Source organism: Typopeltis vanoorti, chromosome 6 (genome assembly GCF_054136105.1).
Source record: "Typopeltis vanoorti isolate ZY-2024b chromosome 6, IOZ_Tvanoo_1.0, whole genome shotgun sequence".
Taxonomy (NCBI): Eukaryota; Metazoa; Arthropoda; class Arachnida; order Uropygi; family Thelyphonidae; genus Typopeltis; species Typopeltis vanoorti.
This window is the reverse complement of record NC_143554.1, coordinates 101,605,105-101,618,769: the sequence shown is the minus strand read 5'-3', so window position 1 is coordinate 101,618,769 and position 13,665 is coordinate 101,605,105.

Sequence of the window (13,665 nt, the reverse complement as noted above, 5' to 3'; positions counted from 1 at the left end):
GGAAGAATAATGTCCTTTACTTGCAAAGGCCTGTGTGCAAATTCCATCTGGGATTCAATGAACATTTATTTGGGTTTTTCAAATGAAGATATAAGAGCTGGGTATATCTTGGAAAAACAGAGAAACTGCTGCACAACATACCCACAAACCACAGACATGTTTTGAAGCCTTAATTGCCTTTGCATAAACTTAATTATTACCCACTGTTTTCAACTGTAAAAATGGAAAATTTCATTAATCATATACACTGCTTGGAAAGAAGTCAATGTACATCCCCATTATGCCAAGCAACAAATCACGTGTTTGTAGCCGGTATAAATTGGAGGAATATGATGATCACCGAACCTGACCATAGGGTACCACGAAAGATAATATGTAAAAACTGCCATTTGTCACCCAACACATTGAATTCCAGCCAATGCCTAGAATAGAGTTCTGGGCATCGACTGGAATACGAATCTGCACAAAAATATTCAGAACCAAGGCTCACAACATGGGCTTCCATGGTAGGACTGCAATATGCAAACCCCACATTACCTGAACCAACATGCAGCATTGTCTTCAGTGGTGCAAAAAAGCATATATTGTGGGACTTGGAAGCATTGAAAGCTGTGTTATAGAGTGACAAATCATGCCACACACCATCTACTCAGCAGATGGATGGGTGCAGGTGTGGTGGATGCCAGGTAAAGATCTCTTACCAAAGTATGTAGCCCCCAGCTATGAAATTTGATGGCAGTGTGATGGTATGTTTCTGTTTTGACCTCAGACCTCTGTTTGTGGTGCCTCAAACACTGAACTCTGAGAGTTATCTGAACATTCTGGACAATGCAATGTTTCCTCCTACTTTGTGGCATTTCTATAGAACTGATCATTCTCTCTTTCAGCAAGACAATGCACTGAGACATGCAGGGGAACATGCAGCATTGTCTTCAGTGGTGCAAAAGGCTGCTGCTGTAACTGCATAGTTTGTAGTTTGTAGACATGAATGGTAGACCACACTTGACTAGCCTTCACAGAGTCCTGATCTCAACCTTATTCAACATCTGTGGGATGAACTGTCCAAAATTTCCATTGATCACTATCGTACTTGTGAAAAATATGCCTCATAGGATTGCTGTAGTCACCGCAGCAAAAGGAGGCCCTACATCTAATTAAGGTGGGTATCATGACTGTTTGTTCCTCACACTATGGTGTCCTCGAACTTCTTTCCAAGCAGTGTATTTTTTTGACAAGTGTTGAAGGCTTTTCAAGAATAACGTATAAGAAAACTTTTGATACTTGACCATTGAGACTAATTGTCCTTAACTCTTCACATCTTGCAGATTTTGGTTTTATGGAAACTGGAAAGAAAATTGAGTGATTAATATCTTTGGGTAGAAATCCAGTCTCATATATCTTATTGCATAATTTTGCTACATGCTAGACAAGGTCTAATCTCTCCTTTAGGGCTACCATTCACTAGCCTTTTGCTAGTGCAAACATCTCTGTAGCTTCCTTACTTTCTAAAAAAAATCCTGATGCTATTTTCTGCTTAAGACATCCAGCTTCTAACCATAACTGTGAGCTTCTGGTTCATACAAACCAAAGAAATTACTGCTGTAGTGACTGCTGTATGCTGATTATCCAATGCAGAATGTTTTAACTGCTCATAACTGGACACCAGTCCAAATTCCCAAACTTTGCAGAAAATGTGGACTGCTTATGGACCATATCAATTGTTCAAAGAGGATTTTTTTCAGATAGAAAATAGAGCTCATCAGATCACCAAATATAGATCCTATCCCTTTGCTTTCTGGTAAGATTGGGTATCTGAGTTAAGAGACAGGATTCAAGAATATTAAAAAAAAAAAAAAAATTAATAATGTTAGTATTTAAGTTAAGGGATATTACATCCCATATTGTTTCATAGCCAAATAAGAAACTCAAAGAGTTTCATGCTGAATATAGAAACTATATAAAGTTCGGAAATTCGAATATAGAAACTATATAATAGTTTCTTATTCGGCTATTAAACAATATGGGATGTAATATCCCTTAACTTAAATAAGTTCATGTCGCCGAATTGAAGCCTTTGGCTCTTCATATAATTAATAATGTCAGTTTTATGAAGTTTTCAGAAATATTATAAGAAAACCCTTTCATCATATGCTTCTGCAGTTCCAATAGTAATACTTATTGAAAGAGCTCATAATTTTCCACATCCTTCTAAGAATATGGTTGAAGATGACCAAGACAGAGCAGTCTTTGCTAGTAGAGGACCAGTAGCAGGCCATTAAGGAATCTAACTCAGAGAAGAAACGTATGCTGTTAAGCGTTCTGAAAAAAAGTATATCTGATATCTCCTAAAGTATGACTTCAGCAGTGGTTGCAGTTTTCCTCTTTGAAGCAGGATGTCTTCTAGACAGGATTATTTGGTACTAGCTCAAAGGGAAACTTGCAGCTCTTATTCAAATTACACATGCCAGTGCTCATTCACAGCTGGTTACATTTTTAATATGTACAATTAATATTCAACACTGAGAAGAGGCTTGAATGGTAGACATTATCACGTAGCGTGATGTGGACAAATATCAAATTGGAGAATTGGACAATGAGACTTATTTGCTTATGGTCATACAGAGGGCTTCACTAAAGAAGAAGAAATTTTTGAATTATGAGAGAAGACAGCTGACAAAGAAGAAGTTGGTCCTTGTTGGAGACAGTTTCAACATAAAGATGTAAACAAATTTACATGGAGAAAGAAACAAGAAAAGTCTCATTGACTTTGTAAAAATGTGGATAGCAATATCTTCATGATGGTTCAAGGACACAAGAATATACAGAGGATTTGAAATAGGACGTGATCATCATTTAGTTTTGAGCAGGATAAAATTGAATATCATATTGAAAAGTGTCTGTAAGAAAGTTTTAAAAATAATTGATGTCGAGCAGTTTTCAAAGTTGAACTACAAACTAAATTATTCAAAAATTCAAATACATACATACATATATTTTTAAGGCCCACCTTTCTTAATTGGGTTGTGGGGGCAACAGCTGCAAGAGAAACTTCCAATGGTCACGATCCTTGACCACCACGCTCAGGTGTTCTGGTGGGATTCCCAAACGTGTCCGCCCAAAGTTTTGGATATATAATCTATCCAGCGAGTCCTTGACCTTCCATGTGGCCTCCCACCCTCTGGCATGGCAAAGAGGGCCTGCTGAGGGAGCCTCTCTTGTGGCATTCTGACCAGGTGCCCGTACCAACGTAACTGTGATCTCTCAACACGGAGAAGCAGCGGTTGTTGAGTATTGAGGGTTTCCCGAATTGCAGAGCTTCTGACTCTGTCGAGTCTTGTCAGCCCCGCAACCTCTCGAAGGAACCTCATTTCAGCTGCTTGGATTCGAGTCCGCATTCTTTCGTTCATTACCCAACTCTAATGACCATAGGCGAGGATGGGGACATAGACTGTATTGAAGACAGCCAGCTTTGCCTTCTAGCTTAACTTCCACTTCAATACTACTGAACGGCCAAGCTCCCGCAATATTCAGCTTGCTAAGCCAATTCGAGTATCTAGCTATACATCCCACTTTCCATCATTCGTGAATATGGACCCAAGGTATTTAAACTTCTCCCCCTGCCTCATTGGGACTCCACTTACATGTAGAGTGCACCGGGATGGTTGTCTTGAGACCATAAATGTTTCAGTTTTGGCCACACTGATCTTCATTCCGGCATCTGAACAAACAGCTACAAACCTATCCAGGGTCCGCTGGAGGTCATCTGTGGAAGAGCTAAGCAGAACTAGGTCATCTGCAAAAAGCAGACGTCCAATGCTACATCTTCCAATTCTGATACACTCACTGCCTCAGCTGTGCCTATCAATCCAGTCCATAAATATTATGAAAAGGAGGGGTGACAGAACACACCCTTGGCAGAGGCCAACAGAGACTGTGAAAGGTTCAGACTTTGTGCTGTTTACCCCGACACAAAACTCTGGGCATTCATACAGGGACTTGATGGCAGCTAATAGTTGGCCATCCACTCCATACTCTTGTACTACTTGACAAAGCTTATCCCGAGGAACCCGGTTATATGCCTTCTCCAAGTCCACAAAACATGTGTAGACATTCTTGGCATATTCCCAAGATTTCTCAAAGACATGCCTTAAAGTGAAGATCTGGTCAGTTGTGCTTCTACCAGGATGAAAGTCACATTGTTTTTCCTGGAACTTTGACTCAACTATGCTCCTGCACCGTCTTTCCAAGCACCTAGCATACACTTTCCCAGGCAGGCTGAGCAGAGAGATGACATGATAGTTACTACAATCCTTCTGGTCTCCCTTCTTGAAGACTGGTATTATTATGCCTATCTGCCATTGCTTTTGGTGCTCGCCCAGATATCCAAGAAGCCTGACACACACTCGAGTCAGCCAGAGAACACCGTCTTGATATAAGGCTTTTAGCATTTTGGGCCGAATTTCATCATCGCCAGAAGCCTTGCCCGATTCAAATTATTCAAAAATTCAAATATTATTTAATAAAAAATGAAAGAGCTTGAAAATAAGAACCAAACCACGGAGACTCTTTGGCAGAGTCTGGAGAAAATACTGATTCATCCAGATAAGAGAATAAGTCATGAAAAAGATGAAAGTATATTGAGAGTTTTTTTGCAAGCAAGTCAATAATGCTCTCAGAGAAGACAGAGAACAATGCAAGAAAGCAAATCAGTGTGTAAAAGAAGCTAAACAAAAGCAAATGGGAAGACTGATAACAATATAGAAGGATCATTCCAAGTGAAATCATGGGGGGGGGGACTAAAGCTGTGTTTTTGATTTTGACTTAAGCAAATTATTTTATCATCCTATCCTTTACATGAAAGAAAACATTTTAGGTTTATCTTGGCATCCTATTAATTATGGTGGCCATTTTTATTTGGCAGATGAATAGAGTTTTGCACAATTTTGGAAGGTATTAAAATTAATCACATCTTAAAGTAAATTAAAATTCACAAGAAATGATATTTGTCTAATCCTTTATCCAAGCATAGATAAACAAAGTTTGCATATGAAGTATATTCACAACTAGACTACATGTATAGAAACTCTTTCTTGTTGATAAGCTTATAACACATGACTAATAAATTATTTCAGGAATTACAACGTATACTAAATGTTAATTAAAAGAAAACTTTAATCGATACTTCTATATTTCGGCAAAGTTACATTGCCATCTTCATGGGAACATACAACTATGATACATGCATGCAGGCACTCACAACGAGCAAATGAGGCCGAAGAGAGTAGTAACTAACATTGTTCCTAGAAGTGCCCCCCCCCCCCCAGCAGGCTAAATTGGGTTGTCTTGGCTGTTGACTGATATTCTCAAGATGCAAGCTTCCCAAATTTATTGAGGTTTGGGAAGTTTTTTTTAGAGCTGAAGCTGATTCCATGAACAATCTTTCGTATTTATATCTGCTGCAATATAGTAAAGTGGCTTTCTTCCATCATATTCTGTGGCATGGTCCGCAAGCCCAGAATGGCTATATTGGTGAAATTGGATGTAGTCTTTGTGTTCTGATATCCTGATTATTAGCTATCCTGCTTGTTTGGCCATAGCAGGACAGTTTACAGCTGCAAGGTACCTGGTATACTCCAGGTAGATCTAAGGGAAGTGGCTGGTCTTTGGTGGAGCAGATAAGGGATGCCAATTTCTTGTATGGTTTGTAATATGTCGTCAGGTCATATTTCTTTAGGATTTTGGTTAACTTTTCAAGAGGTGAATTTCCCTGGAAGAGGAAAAAAACAACTGCATTCCATTCTTAGATACACTAGTCACCCGCCAGCCTGATGGAACCTTGGTTTTCTCGGTATATAGAAAACCCACCCATACAGGCAGATACATTCACCAACAATCCCACCACCCCCTCCTCACAACAATATGGAGTCATTAAGACACTACACAACAGGGCTAAACTTATCTGCTCGAATAACAATGCCCTAACCACAGAACTAAACCACATTCTCAACACTTTCTCAGCCAATGGCTACCCCCCTCCCCAAAAATATTGAAACCAGTAAACCACAACCCCCCCCCCCTCACAACAAGAATTACTCTAAATCCATCACCATACCCTACATCCGAGGCACCTCGGAAAAAATCACAAAAATCTTAAAAAAACAACTTCGTGTTACAGACCATATAAAAAATTGGCATCCCTTATCCCCTCTACTAAAGACCAACCTCCTCCCCTTAGACCTACCTGGTATATACCAGGTCCCTTGCAGCTGTAAGCTGTCCTACTTTGGCCAAACAGGCAGGACAGCAAATATCAGAATTTCAGAACACAAGGACTACATCCGTTTTTCACCAATACAGCCACTCTGATCTTGCTGACCATGCACTGGATACCTGCCATAGAATACGTTGGAAGAAAGCCAGGATAATACACCGTGGCAAATACAGATATGAAAGGCTTTTCATGGAATCAGCTTCAGCCCTAAGAAATGATCCAAACCTCAACAAATTTGGCTACATGAGACTTCCTCAAATTTGGGAAACCTACATCAGAAGACCTTCAGCCCAATCGCCCAAGAATACCAACATGGCCTGCTAGAGGGCACAATCAGGACTTTAGGAGAAATAATAGCTTCCTACTTCTTCCTCACTTACTGTTTTGTTGTGCCTGCGTGCACGTGTCTTGTACTTAAGTTCTTGAAAATGGCAACGTGACATTGCCAAAATATTGAAATATATTAAAATTTATTTTAATGTATATCCTAGTACATTGTAATTTCCTTAAATTATATAGTGAAAAAAAAAAAAAAAAAAAAGGTGATAGATTTAGTGTAATCTTTGTTATGAGGGTGAGGGGGGGGGGGGGCTGTGGTTAACTGTTTTTAATATTTTCTGGATTTTTTGGGGAAAACTAAACCACATCCTTAACACGTTCTTAGCCATTGGCTAAGAACGTGTTAAAGATGTGGTTTAGTTCAGAGGTTAGGACATTGTCATTTGCACTAATCTACACCGCAGCAAATATAAATATGAAAGATTGTTCATGGAATCAGCCTCAGCTCTAAAAAAACTTTCCAAACCTCAACAAATTTGGGTGCATGAGACTGCCCCAAATTTGAGAAGCTTGAATCATGAGAACATCAGCCCAACAGCCAAGACAGCCCAATTTAGCCTGCTAGGGGGCACCTCTAGAAAAAAAAATCAGTTACTCTCTTCAGCCTCATTTGCTTGTTGTGAGTGCCTCCATGCACGTATCATAGTTGTATGTTCCCATGAAGATGGCAATGTAACTTTTGCCAAAATGTAGGAAGTATTATTTAAAGTTTTCTTTTAATTAATATTCAGTATACGTTATAATTTCTTGAAATAATTTATTAGTCATGTATAGAAGCTGTCAATGTCACATCAGCTGCCTTAGAATCTCACAATATACAAAGCACACTTCCTTTCATAAGTATGGCTATACATAATAGGATTATTACGCTGTGCATAATAGAGGCTGTTGACTTCCACATGATGAGACCACAATAAAGATCAAAACTGGTCTGAGTAGTGATCCTTCCCATTATGGATAGCAATATATACTTCCGAAAGGAAGTGTGCTTTGCATTATGGCATACTAAGACGACTGAAGTTAACAGCCTCTATATACAAGTAGCCTAGTTGTGAAGATACTTCACATTCAAATTTTATTTGTTTACACTTGGATAAAGGAGAAATTATGTTCTTGTTATTAACAATAACATAATTTCTTGTCAACTTTAATTTATTTTGTAATCAAGTGAAAAATTCTTTCTGAGACCACAATAAAGGTTGAACCTGGTCTGAGTTCAACCTTTTGATTCATAAATTGATCCTTCAATTAATGCATAGCAGTATACACTTCTGAAAGGAAGTTTATGCTCTGTATTATGGGATACTAAGACAACAAATGTGAAGCAACAGCTCTAAGTAGTCTAGTAATGAAAATACTCCACCCACACACTTTGCTTGCAAAAACAGACTGAATGTGAATGATGGAATCCTACAGTCCTAAGTGGTAGCTTCTGTAGGAGTGCTGGAAACTCGCTGAAGGTCTCACAATGATGATGTCACAAATTTCTGATGAGGCAGCCAAATTTGTTCAGATTCAGCGAATGCCAAGGCAGATTCTAGGAATAGCCTCTCGGATTTATATCTGTTCCTGTATAAGGAGGAGGAAAACCTCCCAATTTGTAATTTATTAAGATGCTGCATGGACACTTTGAAACACTGCTTTGGTTAGATTTTTATCCGATCCTATTTTAGTGAGCATAGATTTTTGTCACCTCAATTTCCTTTTGTGTTCTTTGTTTTTCATTGTATCGGAATCATTTTTGAAATACAGAGACAGGTTATGTATAAATAGGTCCACGGCATTTTAATACTGTTGATTTTAAAAGATATTTAAAATCAAACCTTCTTGTGCAAAGACAGTCAACATTCTGAGAAAACACATCTGTTTGAACACTGTTCAAGATTTTAGGTTAGTTAGAATAACCCAATGAAGTGATGTTCAACCCAGACAAGAAAAGAGTAACGTTAATTATAGAAGATGGCACATCAAGATTATTCTACTTGGTCTCAAGCCTTCAAATACTTGTGGAGTCCTCAGTTCTGAACATAAAGTGTCTCTGAGAGTGTGTCTTGTGGGATTAAGGTGAAATCAATTTCATTTTGCTGACCCAGCTGGCTAAGCTAACATTGTTGCTCTCCAACCTGGAGAGCAAGAAAATACAAAAGGGTAAACTTTTTTTTTTTTTTTTTGTAGAGCAGTTCTTTGGACAGCTTTCTTTCATTATTGATGTGACATTAGCACAGAGAACTCAGGATAGACAGTTTTATTTTATAATCATAGCCTTTACAATACTTTTGACATTTCAATGGAGGAGGTGTGTAGAGTTTATTCAAACTTTTCAAACTACAATTGTAGGTTTTTAGGGTTTTAATTGTAAAGTGGTTGATCATAGAGGTGGCATATTAGTGCTTCAAAGGATGTTATTCAAAGAATAAGAATGTTAATAACATCATTAAGCAATTTCAGGAGGTTCAAAAGAATTCTAGATTTTAACACTACAAGTGTTAAAACCTCCTGGAATTGCTTAATGATACGTGGAAGTCTTAGCATTCATAGCATGAAGTTTAACACTTGTAGTGTGAATTTCTTAATAATACATGGATTTGTTTAAGTGGATTTTTTTTAATACTTATATTCCTGCTAAAAGTTTGCTTTTCCCATGAAGAATATAACTCTCTAGCATGGGAATGCCATAGTAATTAAACAGAGGGTTTTCTTCTCTTAGATTTCTGCCTGGTCTCTGATGGGAACCAACAGTTTGAAGTAGCTATCAGGCCAGTGAAGCCTAATCAGTGCAATAATAAGAGCCTGTAGGTTGCTGTTAGTTGGTAGTTTATTATTTGCTTTTTGATAGTCTGTGTCTTTCAAGCAGTGTAAACCAAGGCAAATTGTGTATTAAAGGTTATATTTCTCAAAAACTCTCTGGTAAAATTCAAAACGTTTTAAGTTTTAATTTATTTGGCTTTTTTTTATTTTTTTAAAATGGATCTTATATTTTCATTACATATTACTTCATTCTGAGTAATGTTTTTCAGTTTGTGCACATAGTCTAGACTATTTTATTTTGTATTCAAGTGTTATGCATCATGCAATCAAGAGTTGCACCTAATCAGGAATAGTGTGTTAAATCTGTAATAGTCGCAGTGAAAACGAAACTGCAGAACATTACAGAATTTGCCAAAAAAAACTTAGTATGTATGAAATTTGAGAAAAATCCTTTTAGGGTCATGTAAGGAATGATTCTTTATGTCACCCATTTTTGGGCCAATTAAGGAAGCAATTCTTATTCAAGAGTAATTGCATTACTCTTGAATAAGAATTATTCAAGAGTAATGCAATCATGAGTATATGACAATACTTAGGTAAAAAAAGCCATCATAAACCCGGAATGTGAGAAGGGCAGTTGGAGTAGACAATATTCCACCAATAACTCATGTATAGAATAATTCAGAAAGCATAGTTAGGTCAAATTCTAGATGATGGAATAGAGTTCTCGTATTACCCCCCCCCCTATAATAAAGGAAGTAAAACTGCATGTGAAAATTACAGAGGAATTTCTCTACTAAGTATTCCAGGTAAGATTCATGCAAGCATACTTGAGAAGAGAAATTGTAAAAGAACAAGCTGGTTCATATCAAACAGGGATTGTTAGGATCAAATTTTCACTTTAAGACAAATAGTTGAGAACTCATGAGAATATATTTAAGTTTTGTAGATCTGGAAAAGGCATATGATAAGGTTCTGAGATAAAAGCTGTTCAAAACGCCACAACTACATAGTATAAATGGGACATTATACCGAGTAATGCACCATCTATATTTAAGTTGTAAGTCAGCAGTTAGAACTGACGGAAGTACACCTAATATGACAGATAATATGGTGTCATATTAGGTGTGAGACAAGAGTACACACTATCAATGCTATTATTCTTCATCTATGTGGACTGCATTATGAAGGAAAGTGCCATTCAACCTGATATCAAAATTAAAGATGTTGATCTCAGCTCTTTATGCAGATGATGCTGCATTACTACACAGTGCTTTTTTTATGGAAAATAATAGGTGCTGGTACACATTCTTTGCTAGCATGAAAAGTTGAATAAAACTATACTGCATCTGTATGTCATGTGCCACTGTTAATAAAGGTGCCAGTACACTGTACTGTTGTGTACCGTTCTAAAAGAAAAAAAAAAGCACTACTGCTATATAAATTCAGCACAAGTTTGTAGATCTTAACCAAGTTGAATAACTGCCGTAACAAATATGACATGAAAATCAGCAATAAAAAGACCAAAACTATGAAAATACGAAGGAAAATAGAAAACATTAACTGCATTCTGAATGGAGAACCTATAGAACAAGTAAAGCATTTCAGCTATTTAGGCACAAGTTTTGGTAAAGATGGCAAATTAAATATGAAAACAGACAACAGAATTAGCAATGCAGATATGGTGGGGGAGTCAGTGATTAATTTATCTGGAAAAAGAAAGAAATTAGTCAGAACACTTAAACTAGCAGTATATAAGACAGCTGGTTTAAGTGTTCAATCTTATTTTAACTTATGGATCTAAGAGCTGAGCTAGAAGCAAAACAGTTGATGAAAGAGTGAAAACCACACACACACGCGCACACACACACACACACACACACACACACATATATACAGGGTGTTCGGGATAAATTTGACAGTTTCGTAAGGAAAAAGAAAATCTTCTTTGTATCTATTAAATTTAATGAATTGACAAAAAAAAAAACATTACAGGCAGAGTTAATTACAATACTATCAACAAGATTTACTCAAAATAACCACCATTAGCATCGATCACAGCTTCAATTCTGCTTCGGAACCTCGAACAAGCTGATGCTACAGTCTCCCTGGGAAGGGCCGCAAAAAACTGTTTTAATTTTATCCATTAACTGGGCTTTTGTATTACTGGAAGTGCGATTGGTGTCTTTTTCAACTGCGCCCCATACAAAATAATCCATGGGGTTAAGGTCTGGGGAGTTTGGAGGCCAAACATTTGGACTGGTGAAGTCGTAGAAATTTTCAGACAACCATTTTTGACTTTTCCCAGAGGTGTGGCAAGGGGCCGAATCCTGCTGCCATACATACGGCCTACCATTGGCTACCCTTGTTATCCAGGGCTTGACTACAGTTAGCAACTCCACGAACAAAGCCCGAATTCCAATGCCAGGGTTCTTCAACACCTGTTCCTGCAGATTTGCGAGGAATTCTGCTGTACGAACGCAATCAGATCGTCTGCTAGGGATCTTTCTTCTTGCTACATCCTCGTAGTCACCATTGCAAGTCTCTAGTTCATGCCTGATTGTTTTTACTGTATTCAGGGAGCATTGGGCAGCAGTCGTAATATCCTTATTTTGATGGCGGGCACGAATCATCATGATACAAGTTATTCTCTTCCATGATTCAGGTGGGTTCCAGCTATCCATCCTTTCTGACATCTTGTATATGAATGAAGAAGGGTCCAAACTTTTAAATGAAGAGAAGTGTGTGTTAATACATGTAACTTACGGAAAAATATAATTAATTATAAATATGTCAAATTTATCCCGAACACCCTGTATATATATATAAGGGGTTCTAAGAAAAATTAGGAGGACAATTAGTGGAGAATCATATTAAAAATGAATATATTAGAAAGGAACTCATTCTTAGCATTTATGAATTAATGAACAAAACTAATCTTAAGTGGTTTTGCTCACTTAAAAGGAATGGAAGTGAAAAGATCAGCAAAGCAGCTAGTTTGATGCCAAGGTGGAAGGAAAAAGCTCCATAGGAGGATGAAGCTATAGATAATGCAATTGGAAATATTATAGGAGAATGAAAAAGAAGAACCGACAATACTGGAGTCATGATAGATAAGAATCTAATTTGAAGAAAATTGTCAGTAGGAAGTTATTAATAATGTTGTCAAAGTATCCTATATACCCCTTGAGGGTACATATGAATTTGATGATGATGCAATTCTATCAGTTTTGGTTTAAATTTCAGTAGTTCATTTTCAGAGAGAGAAATTGTTGTATTAATGACTAGTCCATGTCCCAATCAAAAATGTAGCAGATATTTATCAGTATTAGTTTTCTCAAAAGTTCTGAAAACAATTTCAATATATCTGAGATTCATTTCCTACCCTACTGTTCAGGTCTCCAACAAAAACCTTCCATCTCCCCCCCCCTCCTCCCCGTGATAGGCCCTACTGTTGGACCATAAGCAAAAATAAGTCTAATTCACTCTACTCAAGACCACCTGTCATTCAAGAAATGTATCTTTTTGTTTTAGCACTGAAATAACATAGCTAGAGCCTCCATAGTTCAGTCAGCATGATGAAGCCCTTTGGTCAAAAAGACCAGGGTTCGATTCGTGCCAGTGATGTGAGGAACCTTTACCTGGTCTCTTTCAACTAAAGGTGAGTTAGCCAGACTCATATGGAAACTCATAGGGGTTTTTTCACCAGGAAACTTGGGTTTTTCATGCTTCCAGAACAGCCAAACTGGCTCCATGAACACACAGATTACAGTCATGAATACGTCGCAGCCACATGCTGGTCCCGAGCCTGGATAAAATAGGGGATTTGGGGGAAGGAATGGTGAACTATCCTGTAAAAAAATCTCACAAGGAATACTTTGTGGGTAAAAGCCTACAAAGTCACCTATGGTTGGAAATGACTGAAAGGAAAAATCAGTCAGTCATAACATAACTACTCCTTTCTTTCCTTGAGCTATTATTTAGATGTATCTGATCAGCTTTTATCTTAGTAACATCAATTATGTCACAGTATTTCTGTAATTCCTCAGCTAACTCCATCTTTTTTCTGTTTCTTGTAATGTTAATGGTGACTATCTTGGATTCTGTTACACAAGGTTATTCCAGCAACTAACTTTTCAATATTTTCCCTAGTTCCTTCATAAAAACTGGGATCTTCTTTAACTAAAAGATTCCCCAGCTAGCAAGATATTATCATCATATTGTACCATTATGCTTGTGTGGAAACACAACTAATACTTTTTATCTGGTCATGAAAATAATGCAATAAGCACAAAGATTATAAAAAT